At 50.9% G+C, this 19,532-nt stretch overlaps 1 protein-coding gene across 1 annotated transcript in view; it reads right to left on the bottom strand.

Annotated features, from left to right (window-relative positions):
- ZBTB7C (zinc finger and BTB domain containing 7C) overlaps positions 1–19,532 on the bottom strand; it is a 138,134-nt gene that overhangs the window by 57,190 nt on the left and 61,412 nt on the right. The window contains exon 4 of the mRNA XM_086629793.1: positions 14,127–14,187. The gene's annotated coding sequence lies outside the window, so the exon portion shown is untranslated. The remainder of the gene's footprint in view (positions 1–14,126; positions 14,188–19,532) is intronic.

The following is a 19,532-nucleotide window of genomic DNA, read 5'->3' as shown; positions in this document are numbered from 1 at the left end:
GGAGCGTAATGCAACCACAAGCACTCCATCCTTCCAAAAAAGATATTACCTCCACTCCCACCTTCCTCCTTGCCCCCACCCCAGTTCCCTGCTCAGCCGGCGTGTTTTTCCTCCACCGCAATTAACGCTTGACGAGGCAGAACATCCTCCCTCCGCAGCCCAGCCTGAGGCAGCACGGCCGGAGCAAATTATTTAGAAGAGAGGGAGGGGGGGAAAAAATAATTAAATAACCACAGCAGACAAAGGCTTCTTGTCTTAAAACCCTTACTCAGCTGGCGCGTCGGGCGGGTTGGCACTGCGACCGGTTGTTGCTGTGTCAGCAGGGGCTGTGCCAGGGTTGGTCCGGGCATCCCGTGGCACCACCCTCCCAAATTCAGCTACAGGGACCCCAAGGGCAGGATTTGGCCCCATGAGGTTGCACCCCAAATCTCAGCAGGCAGGGAGCACCCATGTCCCCCCAAGTGTCTCTGAAGGATGTGGCTCTGACTGCTCCAGCAGGACTTGATTTTTCAACAGGTTGAAATTGTAATTGCATACTTCCCCCCCCCCGCCATATTAAAAAGAAGAAAAAAAAAAAAAAAAAAAAAAGGAGTAGGATGGACTCATTTATCATGTGCAGCCAAACCCCAGGCTGGACTCAGTGAGATGAAAATGAGCCGGTGACACTTCGTATAATGGCATTCCAGCTTGTTCTCCTAAATAATTCGTATTTTAATGAGTCCTTTTTGCTCTAGTACTAGTTTGTAGCCCCCACACTTTTTCAAGTCCTTCTGTGCTTTAATTTGATTTAAAAAAATTCCCAGCGTCGTATTTGTATTAACAAAAAAGAAAAAGAAAAGCAGGCTGGGTTCTCTCCTGGCTTAGATGGGAGCAGGTAATGAATCTCTGCGCGTAGGAGATGGCTCTTATCTCCATGGCCTTGCTGTTCCCAAATCTACTTATTTAAAAAACTCTCCCATCGTAAGATAATGGAAACAGAGCAAGTAAGCAAAGAAACAAAAAGGCAATCAGGAGCTTTACGGAAGCAGGGGAGCACCATGATTTCCACCTGATCTTCTCCTGCCGGGATAGGTCTTTAGGTCAAGATACTGTAAATGAAAAGAAGTTGCTTTGGCGAGTGTAATCATGAGAGGTGCACTCCACATCGAAAAGCTATTTTGCGGTGCTTGGACTTGCTAAGGGCTTCTCCATTTGGGTGATGCTCAGCTTGCTGTGGAAGAGATGGCAGCTCAGCCCATGCACACACCACATTGGTGGTGGTGGGGTGGCTTGGGCCCCGTGCCCAGACATCAGCTGGTCCAGGCGAAGGTGGTGGTCCTGGCTGTGGTGGGTCCCCAGGGAAGGGCAGCAGATCTGCGATCCTGTAGCAGATCTGCATGGACCAGAGCGTCCTCTCATCAGCCACAACCACGGTTGAGTGTGAGGACACTTCCAAACCATTTCAACATCAAGTCTGACCCACTCAAACACCAAGTCACACCCATCCAATCTACTCCTGGAGGCTGCTTGAGCTAGAAATGTTGTGGGTTTGGTGAGAAAGCTCTGTAGAAGCGCAGGAAGTGAAACATGGGTCAGCATCTTCCCTCTACCACCCGAGGACCTCATCAGGTATTGACGGCAGTGTGTATTCATCCACAACCCCAAGGACAGCACATGCTCCTGCTCGTGGTGGGGACAGTGTGGTGGCCTGCCAGGTGGCATCTTGCTGTGACACCCTGTCACTCCCAGTGCTGGAGCAGGTGTTGTCCCGGCTAAAGGATGGGGCGGCGATGGGTGAAACGGTGGGGAGGAGGGAAAGAGAGGTGTAGGGGTGCCCTGCATGTCTGCTCCCCCATGTGAGCCTAACAAGCCTCATTAACGAGGAGGACTTTGTTCTGCAGCTGACTATGATGCAGTGGGGGCGAGACGAGGACTCCTTGACCCTCTCTGGGAAAGAAGGTGCTTGGGAAGAGCCCCAGGAGGACAACAGGCTCTGGGGAGGCTTGCAGCCTAAATCAGCTCAGGGTCAGGGTGACATTGATGAACTGGGGATATCTGGGATAAGGTGACCCAGTTGGTCCGTCTCTGCTCTGCTCCCTAATCTGTTCGGACACCCTCTCCCCCCCCAGCACTCCTGTGCTGTAGGAAAGGTACCAAACAACTAAGTGAAGAGGTCAGGAAAGCAGCAGCTCCACTCCACCTTTCATCTCACCGGGAGATGTCACAGGCAAGGAGAGTTTATAAACAGGGACATTCAAGAGGAAGGCTGGCTTAAAAAAAACCCCCACAAAAACTCAGAAAAATCTTATTAACATCAGCCCAGCCAGGTTCAAACACCGCTTTTGCCTTCAGAGTGGAGAAACAAATGTTGCGGGTTTATACACCGATTTATTTCTACCCCTTTAATAAATCAACGTTTCCTTCTCACCCTCCTTCCCCGGAGCAGCAGCCGCTGCAGCTCAGGGTTAGCATTACTCCTACTTTCCAAAGCCTTGGAGGTACGCTTGACCTTCATTATTGCCCTGTTTTAATTTCCAGCCCCCCTTCGCTTACCCTCCTCCGCAGAGCCCTGCCAGGCTTCCTCCCTCCCTTGAGACCATCCCTGCTGCTCTTTCACTTGGGTTTTAATCACCTTCTCCTTTGATTAACTCCACTTGCCTCTTTTACAGCACCTCCCTCGGTGCTGTGCTACCTCACCAGACTTTTTGGGAGTACCGGATGGACCAGTCAGATTACTCTTAGGAAATATCTGCTCTTTTCTTGGTTTCTTCCCTACCCCAGAAAGAGCTTCAAAGCTGCTCTCCCCGCTGGCAGGATTCCTGGGAGCAAAGCTCCATGGACAAGGCCAGCAACGATCTGAAGAGCCCAAGCAATCTGGCGTTACATTTTTAGCTCAAATCCAGAGTCCACCAATAGCCCAAACCAGTCCAAACCCCAGCTGTGCCTCCAAGAAGGTCGGCTCTCAACCCCAACCAGCTCGAGGTTGTTTTAAACCTTGACTAAGGAGGTCTAATCACCCTTCCAAATCTCATGTCTTCCTGCCAATCTATAGCTCTCGCTTTCTTTGCCATTCCCACCCAACATCCAAGCCTTATTCCAGTGTTAAGTTCCAGGCTTTGCAGGCATCCTGCAGCAGCGAGTTTTGCAGATCCAACCCAATGGGAGAGCATCTTCTCATGGACACAGCTGCATCCTTAAAATGACCTTGTGTTACGAGAGAGGGAGATCATGAACGTCCAATGTACTTTATCTGGCCGCTCAGTGGGTTAGAGATGCTACTGTCCCCTTTTCTCTGCCTCTGCTTGGCTCTGTGCCTTCCCCTCAGCTTTTTCCAGCCTCTCAGTGCCTTTTTTTCCTCTGGTTGGTAATTGGTCTCATTGCCCTTCGCTCACAGATGGTCCTCAGAGAGCTCGCGACTGATATGGTGCCAGCTCTCCTCATTCCCAGCTGCTAAACTGCATCAGGAGACCAGCTACCACTCATCAGAGACTGTTCCTCCACTCCAGCTGCCCTCTCACACCTGGACCATGGCTGGAAGAGGGTTTGCTCACCACAGCTGCCATGTCTGGGCAACCTCTCAGTCCCATCCCAGCAGCCAGGTCACCCTCCAGCCCTGCTGCCCCCCACTCAAAGCCTCCCAGGTCTATCTGGATCTCCCCACCCACCTGTCCTCCTTGATGTCTCTCCCATCATGCATTTGCCCCTCTTCAAACCTCTCCTTCAAGCTTTCCCATCCCCTTTTGGCTTGTGAATGCCTCTGAGGTCCCAGCCCAGCAAACCTTACCCACGGAGGGGTCCTCTGTGCTCAAGGAGAAGCCCCCGTGCTGAAATTGTTTACGCTGAGGGTGGTGAAACACTGGGACAGGTTGCCCAGAGAGGTGGTAGATGCCCCATCCCTTGAAACATCCCAGGTCAGGTTGGACAGGGCTCTGAGCAACCTGATCTAGTTGAAGATGTCCCTGCTCATGGCAGAGGGGTTGGACACAATGACCTTTAAATGTCTCTTCCAACCCAAACCATTCTGTGATTCTACAATTCCAGCCCCCAGGCTCCAGCCCTGCTCCAGGGGGACAACCCGGATGGCCACCCAGGCAGGACGAATGTGAGTGGAAGAAAACAAGGGGGAAAAAAGCACAGCAAACCAGACAGAAGGTGAAAGCAGCTCTTCTTTTTCACCGGGCCAAGTTGTTTTTGGAGTCACAAACACTAGGTTCATTCATGAAGCAGCTAAGTGCTGGGTTTTCGACGGAAACAATGAATTAGCAAGGATGAGCAGTGACAGGATAAATGACCTTTTTCCTGCCTCCCAACGTGTCTTGTTTCTTTCCTAACCCAGTGGCCAACTGCTCATTGAGATCCATGGCACTCAGCCCCAGCAACCTGGAGCCTTCAGGCAAGCCCAAGGGCTTGGAGAGGAGCTTCTGGCTGAGGCACGTCCCTCCCTGTGGCTCCATGCCCTTCCCACCCAAACCCATGGGAGCTAGGGACTGGAGGGGATCCTATATGGTGCTGGGGATGTGAAGCATGAACATTGCCACCCAGCAAGGTGATAGCCCCACGGCCAAAGCCAAGGCATCATGGAATGAAGCTGCATCAGGGGAAGTTCAGACAGGACATTAGGAAAAGGTTCTTCACTCAGGGGGTGGTCGGTCACTGGAACAGGCTCCCCAGGGAAGTCATGAAACCAAACCTGTCAAGAGTTCAAGGAGCATCTGGACAATGCTCTTAGTCATATGGTTTAGTTTTAGGTAGTCTTGTGAGGATCAGGGAGTTGGACTTGATGATCCTTATGGGTCTCTTCCAGCTTGAGATATTCTATGATTCTATGACCAGTGCCCTGCCCACGACCCCGATGGGACCCAGCTAAACCCATCCATCACTGCTCAACGGCAAAAAAAATCCCAGTTCACAAGTGCTGTGAGTCCCGTGCCTTTCACCAGCGTGCGATTCAGCTTCGGAGAGGTACAAAGAAAGTGGTTTGACTTTCAGTTTCTGCTCTCTCAAACTCTATCAGAGGGACAGATATCTACCTTGCGCTAACACGACGGATTAAAGCAGAAGATAAAATGCCATTCCATTATCTATTTATTAAAAGCACCACTTGAACTGCTTTTATTCAGCATACATCTCCCACTAAAGAGGCACTCCTTGACTGCGTAAATCAGCGAGCAATTGTGTTTTAACAGCCTTTAGAATGGCATTTCCCCACAGTTTTAGATGGACTATCAGACAGAAAACCTCTTCCAAAACTCACTTATCATAACAGGCACAAGCACAGAAGCTCTTCACCGCTCCTCTACCACCGAGACAAATACAAAATGGGCTTGTAAAACTCACAAAGCATAGATCATTCCCACCTTTCACCCTCCTGCATGAATATCCTTAATGACAGGTCAAAATAAATAATTTTGTTAGCGGAGGAGAACTATTCGGCTCCCACTGATGGATGGGACTTCTGGTAGGCGATGAAATGCAGGCTGCAGCTCCCAGCCCACCGGCGCTACCTGCTCTGCGGTGATCAGTTCTCACAGAACCAGAAGGGACGAAGCCACTTCAAATCTACCAGTTCCCTGGGCAAAAGGGGAAGAAATGATCACCCTGCTGCTATCAAAAGGACTTCAGCAAACACCATGGCAAACTCAACGCTGAGGCTGATGTCCTTGTTCCTTCTTTTCCTGTGGCCCCTGCACTTTCTCCCTTGCTGCAGATAAACCAGAGCACTGCCTTGCTGGAGAAAGCATGGAGTCCAGCTGGGTCACCTGCAAGGACACCCATCCTTGGCTGGGTGGTTGCCCAAACTGATGCACCCCAGGCTCCTGGCTGCCCTTACGTGAAACAAATTCTGATGGAGCTGACAAATCTGAAAGATTGTTCCAAACTACAATCCCTTCGAATTCAGCCTGCTTCAGCCTACGACTTTCTTGGCAGGATCTCCCTTCAGCGCGGCAGTCCCAAACAGGAGCTGACAGTGCTTCGAAACCTTTTGAACTGGCACTCAGGTCCCTTGGGTACTGCGGGGAGAATGCCTCTTAACAGCGTGCGAGCTCCCTGGCTCTGACAGCTCTGCTCTCGGGCTGCCCAGGAGGGGACTGGCACCCCCTTCCCTCCGTTCAGTGATGGGAAGGGTCGCCAGGGAAGGTGCACTTGTCACCAGGAATAAACTGTGACAAGGAGGTTGTGTCACGTCTTCTTTCTGGGAGGATGGAGGCAGCTGAAGTTGGTGGAAATGCTCCCCTGACGCCAGTGGGGTTTGGATCTGTCCCTGAGCACCGAGCAGAACTATAGAGCAGCAAGGAGCAAAATGCCTCCTGAATGACGCTGGATTATCAGCTGGCGTCGAGTATGCCCCAGGAGATACCCATGGCAGGTGTCCCTTCACACCAACGTGCCAACCGGTCCAGCCCAACCGTGTCCTTAAGAGAAGCCATAGATTTCATAGATTTCATAGATTTCTAGGTTGGAAAAGACCTTAGAGATCATCGAGTCCAACCAACCCTAATCCCCATTAAACCATATCGCTAAGTAGATCATCCACCCTATTCTTAAACACATCCAGGGATGGGGACTCAACCACCTCCCTGGGCAGCCTATTCCAGTGGCTGACAACCCTTTCAGAGAAGAAATACTTCCTAACATCCAACCTGAATCTGCCCTGACTAAGCTTATACCCATTTCCTCTTGTTCTATCACCCAACACTGATGTAAAGAGCCCTTCCCCCACCTCCCCACCATCCCTTCTCAAGTATTTGTAGGTTGTAATCAGGTCTCCCCTCTGCCTCCCCTTCTCCAGGCTAAACAGCCCCAACTCCCTCAGCCGCTCCCCATAAGCTTTATTTTCCAGCCCCTTGACCAGTTTAGTCGCCCTTCTTTGGACCCGCTCCAGGAGCTCAATATCTCTCTTAAAGCGAGGGGCCCAAAACTGGACACAAGCCACAAGCGTGTGTGACAAGCCACCCCATGACCATACAGCTTGGAAAATGCCATCTTCCTAGTCAAGCTAAATAAGTCCCTTTTGTTTGCTTCCCCTGACAGCACACCTGATCCGGAGCCATTCTCAGACAAGAGCCACCAGCAGACCTGTGAGGATGGAGCTTTAGGGCTCCAGCTCAAGAGAGTGTGAATGACACCCTGTGCTCCTGAGATGTTCAAGTGTCCCAGAGGAAACCCACAGTTTTCCATGTTTTACTACTTTTAGGTATCAGGGTGACATTAAAGGAGATTTTATTTCTCTCCGCAATGGGCAGCAAACCAGAAACAGGACTACAGCAAGGGTGAGACACACAGAAGAGAAGCAAACATCATCTGATCTTCTGAGAGGAAGAAACCAGGGCCAGCCAGCAGCAATTTCTGCCTGCTTACCCAGCCCAGCAATGTTCTAGGAACCCAAGCATGGACCAGAGGCCCCCTGCATGAGATGTCCTGCAGAGGAAAACATCATGCCCTGCAATGCTCTGCTTGAAGACCAGGAGAGAGGAGCACAGCCCAGCACAGGGCTGGCAGCAAACAGCATCACAAGCCCAACAGCCACCAGTTTTGTGTAACCTCACCCCAAGAGGAGACCCAGACCAACCTCTGCCACCCAGCTCTGCTTCCACATGTATTTCAGGCTGACTCTTTGCCTAAGCTCAAGTCTAAGAGGTTGACGCTGAGGCAGGGAGGGGTGTCACTGTGCTAAAGGGCTGGTGAACCCGTGTCCGGCTCCTCTCTACCCCTTGGTTAAACGTAGGTCAAGCCACAAGGTGACAGTCAGTGCCAACGGAGCCGTCTCTGCCCACCGAGGTGCTTCCAGCACTGTATCAAAAACTAAAGCGAAGCAATAAAAATTAAAAGAGAAGTAATACGGGTCATAAAACCCAAGCACAAGACTAAAAACTCCCCAGACGCTGACGTAGTGCTAAGGCAGTGCTGCCAAATCCTCTTTCCCCGGGAAATTATCCTGGTTTCTGATTGCCATGGTGCTGAAGATGGGCCAGGCTTTTGTCACCTGGTTCTCTGGTGTCAGGGAAAAAGGCGGTGGGAAGGGTGAGAACTGGTGTGTCGCCCCCTGTACGCTCCTTTCCATGCCCCATCTCCCAGCTGGGCTTTGTGGCCGAGACCATCAGCATCTTGAGCCAGCGACTGAGACACTCTGTTCTTGAAGAATGGAGAAACGCTAAATAGAATCATCGAATGGTTTGCGTGGGAAGGGACCTGTAAAGGTCATCTACTTCAACTCCCCGGCAGTAAGCAGGGACATCTTCCACTAGATCAGGTTGCTCAGAACCCCGTCCAATCTGACCTTGAATGTGTCCAGAGATGGGGCATCTGCCACCTCTCTGATGACTCTGATGACTCTGATAACTGAAATAACTAGGTCCAGCCTAACAGGGCTGCTGGGCTGAGCTCTGGTGAGGGAAAATGCCATTTTTTAAAAGCTCACTGTGCAACGACCAGTGACTCAAAGGCATCCTCCCCCACACCAATACCCCACCCTTCTCCCACCCCAGAAGGTCCCACTGAAACAGCAGCCCCAGCGACAGGAGTTTAATAGGGCAGAGGCCGGTTTTAATTCATTTGGACGTAAAGCTCAGGTTTGAATCACCCTTGGGATTGGCAGGAGATTCGCTGCCTCCTCATTGTCCATCACTCCCATCCCTGTCCACCCCAGTGACCCATACCATCCCCTTCTTCTTGTACATATTGCCTGCGCACTCCTACCTGCCCTCCTGGCCTCAATTACTGGTGGCCCGGGGGAGAAGCAGGTAAGAGAGTACTCAGATTTAACTGATCTCCACAGATGGTAAAATCCAAGCTCGATGTGACAAGCGTGGGCAGCGGGGACAGGCACGGGCAGGGAGGGGAGAAGAGCGGAGCTCTTCTTGCTTGAATGACCTCGCAGATGCCCGGCTGTCCTCATCTCCCATCACTTCGTGGGATTAGGAATGCCACAGGCTTTGATTCCCAGAGGAAAACTCTGCTCTGGAGCAGATTAAACCGGTGAGCAAAACCTCCCCTCCACTGAATCCCACGTGCCCAGAGCCATCAGTCCAATCCCACCAGTCCCATTGGGGCGGGCTTCCCCCTCAGCCACACTTGGAGCTGACCCCGCATCTCGTGATACAAGGCAGAAGATGAGCCCACAGAAACTCAGCAGCTCCTAAGTCCGATGGGAGCCTTGCTGGCTCTGGAGACCACTGCCTGAGGAACCACTGCATCTAAGAAACCAAGCAATGGAAAGAAGCATTTCAGGCTCCGAACAGTGCCTTCAGCATCCCTAGTAACACCAGAAACGTAACTGGTACCTCCAGCACGGTACCAGACTCCAGCTCCTGCTGCAAGGAGCAACAGGTCAGCAACGTCGCGGTCCCAACTCTACCCAAAGGTGGTTTTGCCGGAACAAAAGCAAAGGCCACACAAATAGGTTGGTTTTATCATTTTTTTTGTCCCCTAAGACATCACTAAACTTCACGAGCGGGTAGTGCCTCAGCATCCTGCAAGCATCCTGCCAGCAACGCTTTCAACGAGAAGGAACAAAAGGCTGCGGTGGGGAAGGGAACAGTGGGAAACCTTACGGGCTCCCGAGCTTCATTTGAGACCTGGTGTTTGCAGCGTGGACTGCGTGTCATCCTTTCATAAGTAACTCTTACCAGGAAACATTACAAAAAAAGGGAGAAAAGTTGGTCTCCAAATGCAATATTATTATTTTTTTTAATCTTTTGTTAGCTGCTCTTCTGGGGAGCGAATCCAGCAGAGGCAATACAGTGCAACGTGCACTCCTAAATTAGTTTCCCGGCACTTGGGATGCTTTATTATTCATTTCCTCCAAATATTAGGTAATGCCTTCTCGCCCCTTTCAAAGTCTATACGAGGGGTCTTTGAAGCATTGTGGGACTTGAAAGTTGCAGGTCTAAAGCAGCATTTCTTTTAAGTCCTCTCTTTTATCAAGCATATTCTGTTCTGCTCGCTATAATGCACACAATGGCATGAGAGTCTTGACCCGCTTCATGTCTGACGGGTTGGAATCTCAGATGCATAGGATAAAACAGCCGTTCCTAGCAACACAGCTTAAACACTTACGGTTCTATTCAAGCAAATATTACCCAGGGGTCTGCCACGCCACTGAAAAGCTGCAGAAATTGGCTCCATAGACGGCTGACCAATTCAGCAGCGAGAAACGACCCCGCTACATTAACTCCCCTTTTCATTTCACCCTGGGCGAGCCGGGGTCTGGAGGTAACCGCAGCAGGAGGCGAGAGCCGGTTGAAGCCAGATTCGTTTTCTTTATATAAAGTATTCTTTTTGTGTGCCTGTGTGACCATGAATGTCATTATGCGGATCTGCAAAAGAGGGAAAGTAATGACATTAGGGCACAGGCGCAGGAATCAGTGAGGTTTTTGTCTTACGGTTACACGGGAGCGCTGTCACATCTTCTGGAGAAGTAAAATTTGAAGACTTTAAGACATTGCAGATGTCTCAGAGAACCAGGTCTCTGCCTCTGCGGAAGGTACGTGGACTTTGATGGGTCACTTTACACCATCCAGCATCGGTCTCCTCCACGTGTTAATCAGATATAACAGCTCTTGTTCCATAATAATTCACCTTTTTATTTTTTCTGTTTACACTGCAAGCTCACTGGTTTAGAGATGGCTCCTGCCCAACAATGTACAGGACTCAGGACAGGGATGTAAAGTGAAACTTTACACATCTCAGTACAAAATGAAACTGTTTTCTCCTTTAAACAATCGCACTGACATGTTTTTACAAAAGTACCAGGCAGCTATTTCAGGATATTAATCTCCTCCTATCAATCTCCTCTTGACAGGTTAGAACTAGGAAAGATTTTTTCAAAGGGCAGTCTCGAAATGCAGGGGCAAAATTCAACGTGAGGGCTGAAGAGCTCCTAAATGGGGTGAAGCTGCTTGAATTTGCCTTGCATGTCTCATACCCTAGAAGCAAAAGATGTCTCTAGGACGATTCGGAAGAGGAAGGTTCAGACTGCACAGGGAGATGTTCGTAACAGAGACGGGTCCTTTTTTTACGACTCCTCTTGCCTGCCCCAGCGCTACGCCCCGGTTCGCCTGCAATACCAGCCTGGAAACATACATCACAGCCCTGATAACCACAATGTTTCACCAGGAAAACTATTTTTTAGCCTGTATAAAAAGGAAGAATCTGATTTTGCACGAGCAAAACCCGGATATGTCTCTCCTGACATTGGCAAAACATCCAGCAGCAGCTCCACAGCCTGTAGAGAAGGGGACACATGTGACTACAACCCTTGGCTCTGATGTGTGTTATTCCAGCATGATTAGCTCTAGAAGCAAATCTGATCCCCAGGGATAAGATCGCCCATCCCATCCACCTCCTCCAGGACGCTGCAGACCCGGGGAGGTGGGCACAAGCCTGATTTCCAGTGGTGCTGAGCATCTCTCCTATCATTGGTATGGCGATGACAGCACCAGATATCAACAATAATATGAGAAAACCTCAGCTTTCACATTACATACCTGGTTAGGAGGCTTTTTAGGAGCCTTCTTAAGCATCTTCATTAAAATACCATCAAGACAGGCAGGGATTCTGCCCTGCATGTGAGCGGTGCAGCGCTGGTCTGCCAGAGGAGAGGTGACAGGTCATTATCCTGCGTCCTACAAACTCTACGAAGCAATAAGGAAACCCCAGCAACGTGATGGTTTATCACTCTGTAGGTTGGAAAAGCAAATTCTTTCAATCGAGACAACAATTCTAGTCCTTGGTGGCAAACGAGATTTTTTTTGCTTGGGGACTCTGGCAGAAGTGGAGCCAGGACAGGGATGGGACCCATCACTCATGAGTCAACACAAAGATGCTGTCGCCAACGGGAGCGTTTGCACGAACTGCATGGAGCCCGAAACTGCCCCTTTGAGGGCGAGAGAAAGAAAAAAGAAGAAAAACTGTGGGAGAGACTAAATCTATTTGTAAACCCCGGGCAGAGTCGATACGAGGCAGTCGGTGCAGAAGTGCAGAGATGATAATGGAGCCTGATGGATAATTCACAGGATTATTAGATACCCTCCAACTCAAATATGCTGAGGAGCCAATTATTTAATGCTAAGGACAGTGCAAACGGGTGTTCAATATGCTGCATCACTCCAGGACTGTAGGAGCTCGAGGGACCAAAGCCTGTACATCAGGAAAGCCACCACCATAAAATACCCAGTGCTTCAGATATCTGCTGCTCCCCACAGTTATCACCCTCTCTGCCAGGCGTGCAGGGGCTGGGCTGCATGGAGGGAAAATGCAGCTGGATTTTGGGAGCAGACAGGTGCAAGGGCTCCCCAGGGAGGGGACAGGGTCCAACAGCTTGAGGCTGGCGATGGCACCCAGCTCCGTGGCCGGTGGCCTTCCAGGCGAGGGGGTTGCTGCTCCTCAGAAAACAAGCTGAGCTTATTTTTTAGCTGATGGCAGAGAGGTGGCAGGGAGGGAGCGGGAGGTGTGGGAGCCAGAGAGGAGATCGGTCTCTGCTCTGGGCCCCGGTTAGCGCCTGGTTTGGAGTCAGAGACGTTTTGTTTGTCCCTGTTTTGGCTGGGACAAAGCATCACTTCTCAGGCTCTTCTGCTCGGAGGGATGCCAAGGGAAGACAGGTCTCAGCACCCTTCCTGCCTGCCTTGCCGAGAGGTGAAACTGCAGACACACCAACGCCTCTCCTGGGCAGCTCTTGCAGCTGGAGGAGAGAGACAGGCATCTGGCTCGTCCTAGGGTAGATGCCCAAACTGGACCAGGTGTAACACAGGCTAAAAACACCCACACTCACTATAAAGGGCCTCTATGCTGTTAAATGTCTGAAGAAGAGTCCTTCCCTGAGTCCCTCCTCATCTCTGCCTGTGTCACCTTCTCCCTTCATCTAAGTTCATACCTATACTATAAGAAGCTGAGGTGAGTCTTTAAATCTGCATCTCCCTATGATCCACCCACCACCACCACTGCTCCTGCACGTCCACATAGTCCAGGCTACAGCACAGACCCAAGAACAGACAGAAGGAAGAAATTTTTTATGATAAGGATGGTGAAACACTGGGACAGGTTGCCCTGAGAGGTGGTAGATGCCCCATCCCTGGAAACACTCCAGGTCAGGTTGGATAGGGCTCTGAGCAACCTGATCTAGTGGAACATGTTCCTGCTCACTGCAGGAGGGTTGGACTAGAAGACCTTTAAAAGTCCCTTCCAATCCAAACCATTCTATGATTCTGTGATAACCCAAGCACTGAGGTGCTCCTCAGCATCCGTAACGTGTGCAGGGCTTTAAACCTGCATGAGGCTTTGAGCAACCTGGTCTGGTGGAAGGTGTCCCTGCCCATAGCAAGGGGGTTGGAAGAAGTTGATATTTAAGGTCCCTTCCAACCCAAACCATTCTATGATTCTATGAATCCATGAGCAGGGGAGATGTGGGGATTCAGTCCCTGATGGATGGGAACCTGTGGGGACCCACAGCACAGCTCTGCTAAGGGTTTGGCCAGTGCAAATCATGCAGTTTCTCACGAGAAGATGGTGTAAAAAGATTGGCCTTCCACCTGGTGCAACGCAAGATAACTCAGTTCAGCAACATCCACTCAGGATCTGGCTCTGGCATATCCGAACCAGCTTAGACAATAAAAAAGGATGCTCCTTTCTTCCTGTTCAAGATCTCTAGGCTAACACCCAAGCCACAGCCTCCTGTGTGACAGCTGCAGAAATCCAGTCTGGAGAGGACCCTGAAACGTCACCCGGATGGCAGTCCCATGACCGGGTCCTCTACAGGGCCAGGCGCAACAAAAGCCAAAAGCACTCTGAGCATTATCAGGTACTGTTGCTCAGTGCACTCCGGCTCTTTCCAGCACTACAGCACGGAGAACACATGCGTTTGTGAGAGCATCTTCTACGGATTCACAGAAAGAGCAATCAGCGGTTCGGTCATTGACGACAGCAGAGAGTCGTGGTGGTGGTGAAGCTGATTTGTGCTGATCCATCAACACTACCAATCACCTCCTCTCCCGCAGGAGTCCCCAGTAAGTGAAGGGCAGGATCAGACCCCCAGGACATCAGACAGATGTCCGGACAGCCGCTTCTTACTCCTCGACTCGCATCCTGCCAGTGGGAAGCCACCAGCTCTCCTCACAAAGCCACGAGCTTGGCATAGCCGAACACCTACTCACCAGTTCCCTTGTTTTCGTTTCAAATCTCCAGTGATGTTCTCTTTGCTCCTCTGACCATTTCCTAAGGAACAACAGAGAGGAAAAAAAAAAAAAAAACAAACAACAAAAACCTTCATCAGACCCAGAACTGAGCTTCTGGTTAAGAAGGGCCAACTCTGGAGAAACCTTCTGCTGAGATGATGAGAAACCACCAAACCAGGCCTGCTTCTGCTCTCCTACCACCCGTTTTTTGAGTCAGTTCTGCTATTTCTCTGCTCTTCACCCTTCCCTCGTGCCCGTATCACAAAATCACCTAGCAACACTGCGCCATGGAGGTGCAAATCCAACCCATCCTCCCGCTGTATCACATCTCCTGTGACAGCTGGGAGATGAACAGTCCAGAAATGTATCCTGTTGGATGCTTCATCCATCCCACTCCCTGCCAGCAGCTGAACATTATGCCTTGGTCCCTTTGGGATTATCAATGTCCTACACCCACAAGTCAGTTGTGGGCGGTAGCTCAGTGGCATCTGCAGTGGTATCCTCAACCAACCCACATCGTGCAGGTAATGGGGTGCAGAGGGGTAAGGTATATGACCAGCATCCCCCCAATTCTGCCCGTACAAGTCCTCTATCCCTCTTAGCTTGGGAAAGCTCAGGAAAACACAGCTCTGCAGAAGCTCCTGGCCATCACTTTGCAGTTGCAGATGATGGAGACAGCGGGCTGGCATTTCCAAACAGGGAGCTGACACCTCCATGCAGGAGGTGTTGAGTAGGACTGTCACCAGCCCATGCTAGAGCAGATAATGAAACATGCTGATGGTTGCTAACATAGGCTACAGGTGTCTGGTGAGGGACGAGGTGGCCAGCAGCTGGGCTGGAGGTGGGCAGGACTCCAAGGGCTGGTGAAGATCAGCACAGGCACGCTTTTGGGGGAACTGAGCCTGCTTTAGCGCAACCTCAAGGCGCGAGACTCTCATCAGCGGGCAGTCATCGTATGGACGGGGTCCAGAGCTCCCCTAGTACAGCTAGGGGTGGTGGCCTAGGTGTCTTCCTGGGTAAGGACAGAGAGGAAGACCACCGCAGCCCTTACAAGACCAGCGTGCAGCTGGGCACACATGCTATGCCTGTACGTAGCTGGAAATAGCTCCTGTGGGTCAGCAGTCAGCTGGAGAAGCAGTATCCGCGTGAAAAAGAAGTGATGAGCTCACATCTGGAGTACTTTTCCCAAAATGGCACCACCAGCTCACACCTGTCCTTAAACCTGTGTTTCTGCCTGAGTTTTGGCAGGGATCAAGGGGTTCCCATCAACTAGTGGAAGCTTCAAGGGAAAAGAGATCTCTCTGCCAAGGCTTAGCACCACGCAGTCAACTGTGGATGGCTCAAAGTGAGGAAACGGCCGTTTATTTGGCGTGATCTCTAAATTTGCCATGTTTGACACAGGCAGAGCCAACGCAGCACGTTCCCATTTGGTAATTTTACATGAGAAGGTTGAAACCAATGAAACGAGATGCTTGTTATCATGGGTCAGCTGGAGGTGGAGATGCTGCCTCCTCTTCTCAGGGTCCCCAAGCAGCTCCCGACTGGAAAGACACCAGCATCTCCTCCTTGCCTTGTCCAGGCAGCCCTTGGCATGGGTTCACCAGCACTAGTTCCCACTGCCTGTGACGCTGGCATCGTGAGCAACTGAGAACCCTCTCCTACCCTCTGCCTGCTTTTAGACAGGGACACCGATCTCCTCTCAGCCTTTATGGGATTCTCTCTCACAGGAACGTGATGACAACATTTTTCAAGTCAGGTTGACTGTCTCTGGACCAAGGAACCAAGGGGCTCTGACCACCCTACCCATTTTATTTAGCTGGTAAGATAATTGCAGAGCGTGCGCACTCAAGGACCAGAGAAAAACCACAACGGGTAACCTGTGTGATGATCTATATTCTTCCTCTTCGTGCTTCTACGACCATCAGTACCAGGACATTTAGGCAGTAAGAATCACAGAATGGTTTGGGTTGGAAGGGACCTTCAAGACCATCCAGTTCCAACCCCCCTGCCACAGGCAGGGACACTTGCCACCACACCAGGTTGCTCAAAGCCTCATCCAACCTGGCCTTGAACACTTCCAGGGATGGGGCAGCCACAACTGCCCTGGGCAATCCGTTCCAGTGCCTCACCACCCTCAGAGTGAAGTTCTTCTTTATATCTAATCAAAATCTCCCCTCTTTCAGTTTAAAGCCATTGCCCCTTGTCTATCACTACACAGCCTTGTCAAAAGTCCCTCCCCAGCTTTCTTGTGGACCTCCTTTAAGTACTGGAAGAAGTACTGAATGCACAGAGCACAGGCGGCTGGTAGAGCACGTGGTGGCTGCAGACCAGCCAGGTGACTGCAGCCATGCAGGCTGGCCAAGCTCCGGGGCCACTATCAGCCCCAAGAAGGGGACTTCTCTACGGCTAATGAGTCCATCTGCTTTTGAGAGCATCCAGCTGCTCTGACCTTGTGCACTCAAGCGTGACCTCCTTCCTTAGCCCCGGCCCCAGTTCGGATCATTAGCTGACGAGCAACCGCTGCCGCCAAGGACTAATGGCTCGTTTGCTGCTCAACAGCCAAAAGTGATCAGCGAGGGGGGCAAAGAGCTTAACGGAGGCCACTGTCAACAAGCCCACGTGGGTGAGCGCCTTCGTCTTTATTTCGGGCAAAATTCCCAGGGAAGGCGGCAAAAACCCTGCAACGCCCTGGCTTCGTGCCAGAGCTCATCAGCTCTGCTGAGGTCGATGCACAACCTCCTCCCAGCACCACGGCAGGGGCTGGCACCGCATTTCCCTGGAGCAACGCTGGGCTTCAGCTTTGACTCCTACTTAAAAGTCGTCTCCGTCTCTCTACGGGCAGAGTCCTGCATTGCGGCTTCTCCCCGTGGCAAGGGGAACTCAGGGACACAACAGCTTGCAACGCAACATATGAAAAAAAAAAAAAATCACTGTTTGAGGCTCAGGAGAATCCTCCTGGGATGAGGCTATAAACGGGAGTTTTTGGGCTGAGCAAAGGCTGCATTTGAATTACAGTTTCATTAACCCATTGCCATGAAGAGGGTCTGAAGAACAGCCCCTGCGAACAACCACAGTGGTGGTCCGCCCCCTGAGCCAGCAAAGAGGGAGCCGGGCAGGACGCCTTGGTGCCCTGGTAGCATTTTCCAAAGAGGGCGAGCATTGCTGAGAGCAGCCCAGACTTCCTTCTCTCATTCCCAAAACACAGGCGGGATGAAAACCCACAAGGCGAACGAGTTTGCCTGTGGCTTTCCCCTCAGCCACAAGGTCCCTTTTAGCTTCTTGGGGTGGTTTCTAGATGAACCAGACACACCCTCCTGGATATGACACTTAGGTTTCTAATTATTCTCCTTGAATACATCACTAACATGCCACATCAGCTCACTCGCGGGTCTGTCCCTCTCACCGTGTGTCTTTAGAAGAGAAGCTTCTGCTTCTCTTTAGCGCACCGACCTCTCCATCCCCTGGCTGTGGTGAGCCATGGAGCTGGGAAGGACCATTTCCAACTAGCTCAGTGATGGGGTATGCCTGTCCTGCTCTCGAGATCAACCTCACATGAAGAAACAGCCCTTCTCTGAGTTGCCTACACTGTGGACAAGCCTGCTCTCAAAGAACAAGCACTCATATACACCCAATGGACTATTCCCCAAGGAGTCCATCCATGCTCTAGCTCTGACCAGTCAGCAGATCCAATTTAGCTCACTTGAAGCACCATGTGGCCCTGATCTGACAGCCAGCAGCATGGACCATGGACATGTCCTTCCCTGGGTCCGTGCAATGTGATGACCCTCAGGGACAGGCTGATAAATCTGTACCCATCCCTGGCATGCAGGGTAGGATTCAGCTCCAGATTAAGGCATCTTGGTTGGGGCGCCCACATGTAAATCCTGGATTTAGTTGCCTAAAACACCACATGAGACTCCCTAAGCTATCCAAGACCTGTGCATGGTTTTGCCAGATGTGACGTGCATCCCTCTTGACTGGCAGCTGGAGACTAAGCAGTATGTCTTAGGCACTTATGTCTAGCTGCTGAATCATGACCTACACGTGCGGTGGCTGTCCTAGCTCTTATTACAGTCCATGGCGATGCAGTCAGCACAATTTGGCATGCCTGGAGGGCCATTTAGCTACTCAAACATCGGTATCTATTTCAGAGTGTGAAAAACCCTCCGGACTCCACTGACCGAACGTCCACCCACTACAACAGAAGACTGGGCACCAAGTTTGTGTTTTTATCTTCCACTGCAGCCCACATCCAGCTCCTGGTTCAAGTTTCAACAGCTCCAAAATCAAACCCATTTGCATTAGAAGAGGATGGTTCCAGTGTTTGGCTGCCTCCTGCATAATACCACTGGAGAGAATTAATTTGACAAAGAAAGGAGGAGGAGCAACTGATAAGCAAACCCATGTCATGAATCATTCATCAAATGGAATTTACTCTCCAGTTTTCAAATAATCTTGCAAACCAAACATCATAAAACACCTTTGCTGTGATTCAGCCTTAACGAACGAGCCTAAGCCTGGGGAAGAGCTCATCTCACATCTCTCCTTGCGCCCGGGTGACCCCAGGCTCCTCCCAGAGGACTCTGCCACTTTCATTGATATGTTCTCAAGTGTCTGTGACCTCATCAGACACATTAGTGAACCCACAGAGCCCAGCCGTGGCCGAACACCAGAGCACGTGAAATGGGGCGCGCAAAACCCATGTCACACTGCCGTCTGGGGATAAATCTCCTTCCAGCCATTTAGTTTTATGTCAAGAAACTGAAATATGTGGTGGGAAGGAGCCACTCGGGGCTAGAGACCCCTCATGTATCTGCAGAAAAATACCCCTATCTGGGCTAGTTCGTTAGACTCCTTCCATCAGCAAAGGAGGGAAGCTACAGCAAGCTTCTGGTCAAACATTGGAACAAGTTGCCAGGGAAGTGGTGGAGTCACGACGTCTGGAAGTGTTCAAAAAATGTGCAGACGTGGGCATGGTGGTATTGGTCTGACAGCTGGACTTGATGATCTTAGAGGTCTTTTTCAACCTTAATGATTCTACGATTCTCTGATTCAAGATTCTAAGATTCTATGATTCAAGCTGATCTCAGCTAGACATCTCCTTTAGGAGGAGAGAAACCACGCCACCAAAATTGTGCTTACTGCTCTCCATCAATAGTGAAGGCAGCCTGGGCAGCTAAGGAAGTGGTGGCTACCATCCAGGTGTCTAAATGTGGACAGAGGAATCTCACTTCGCCAGAAAATATTCCACTCAGCTGAAAACCCCGTTTGCGTCAACCAACAGAGCAACTTCAGAACCCGAGCCTCACCAAAAGTCCATGTTGCCTCAAGTAGGGCAATGTCTTGGAGAAGCCCACTGGAGTCGAGGAAACCAAGTCACTCACA

The sequence above is a fragment of the Tauraco erythrolophus genome, chromosome Z (genome assembly GCF_009769465.1).
Source record: "Tauraco erythrolophus isolate bTauEry1 chromosome Z, bTauEry1.pri, whole genome shotgun sequence".
Classification (NCBI taxonomy): Eukaryota; Metazoa; Chordata; class Aves; order Musophagiformes; family Musophagidae; genus Tauraco; species Tauraco erythrolophus.
This window is presented reverse-complemented; position numbering and strand designations above follow the sequence as displayed.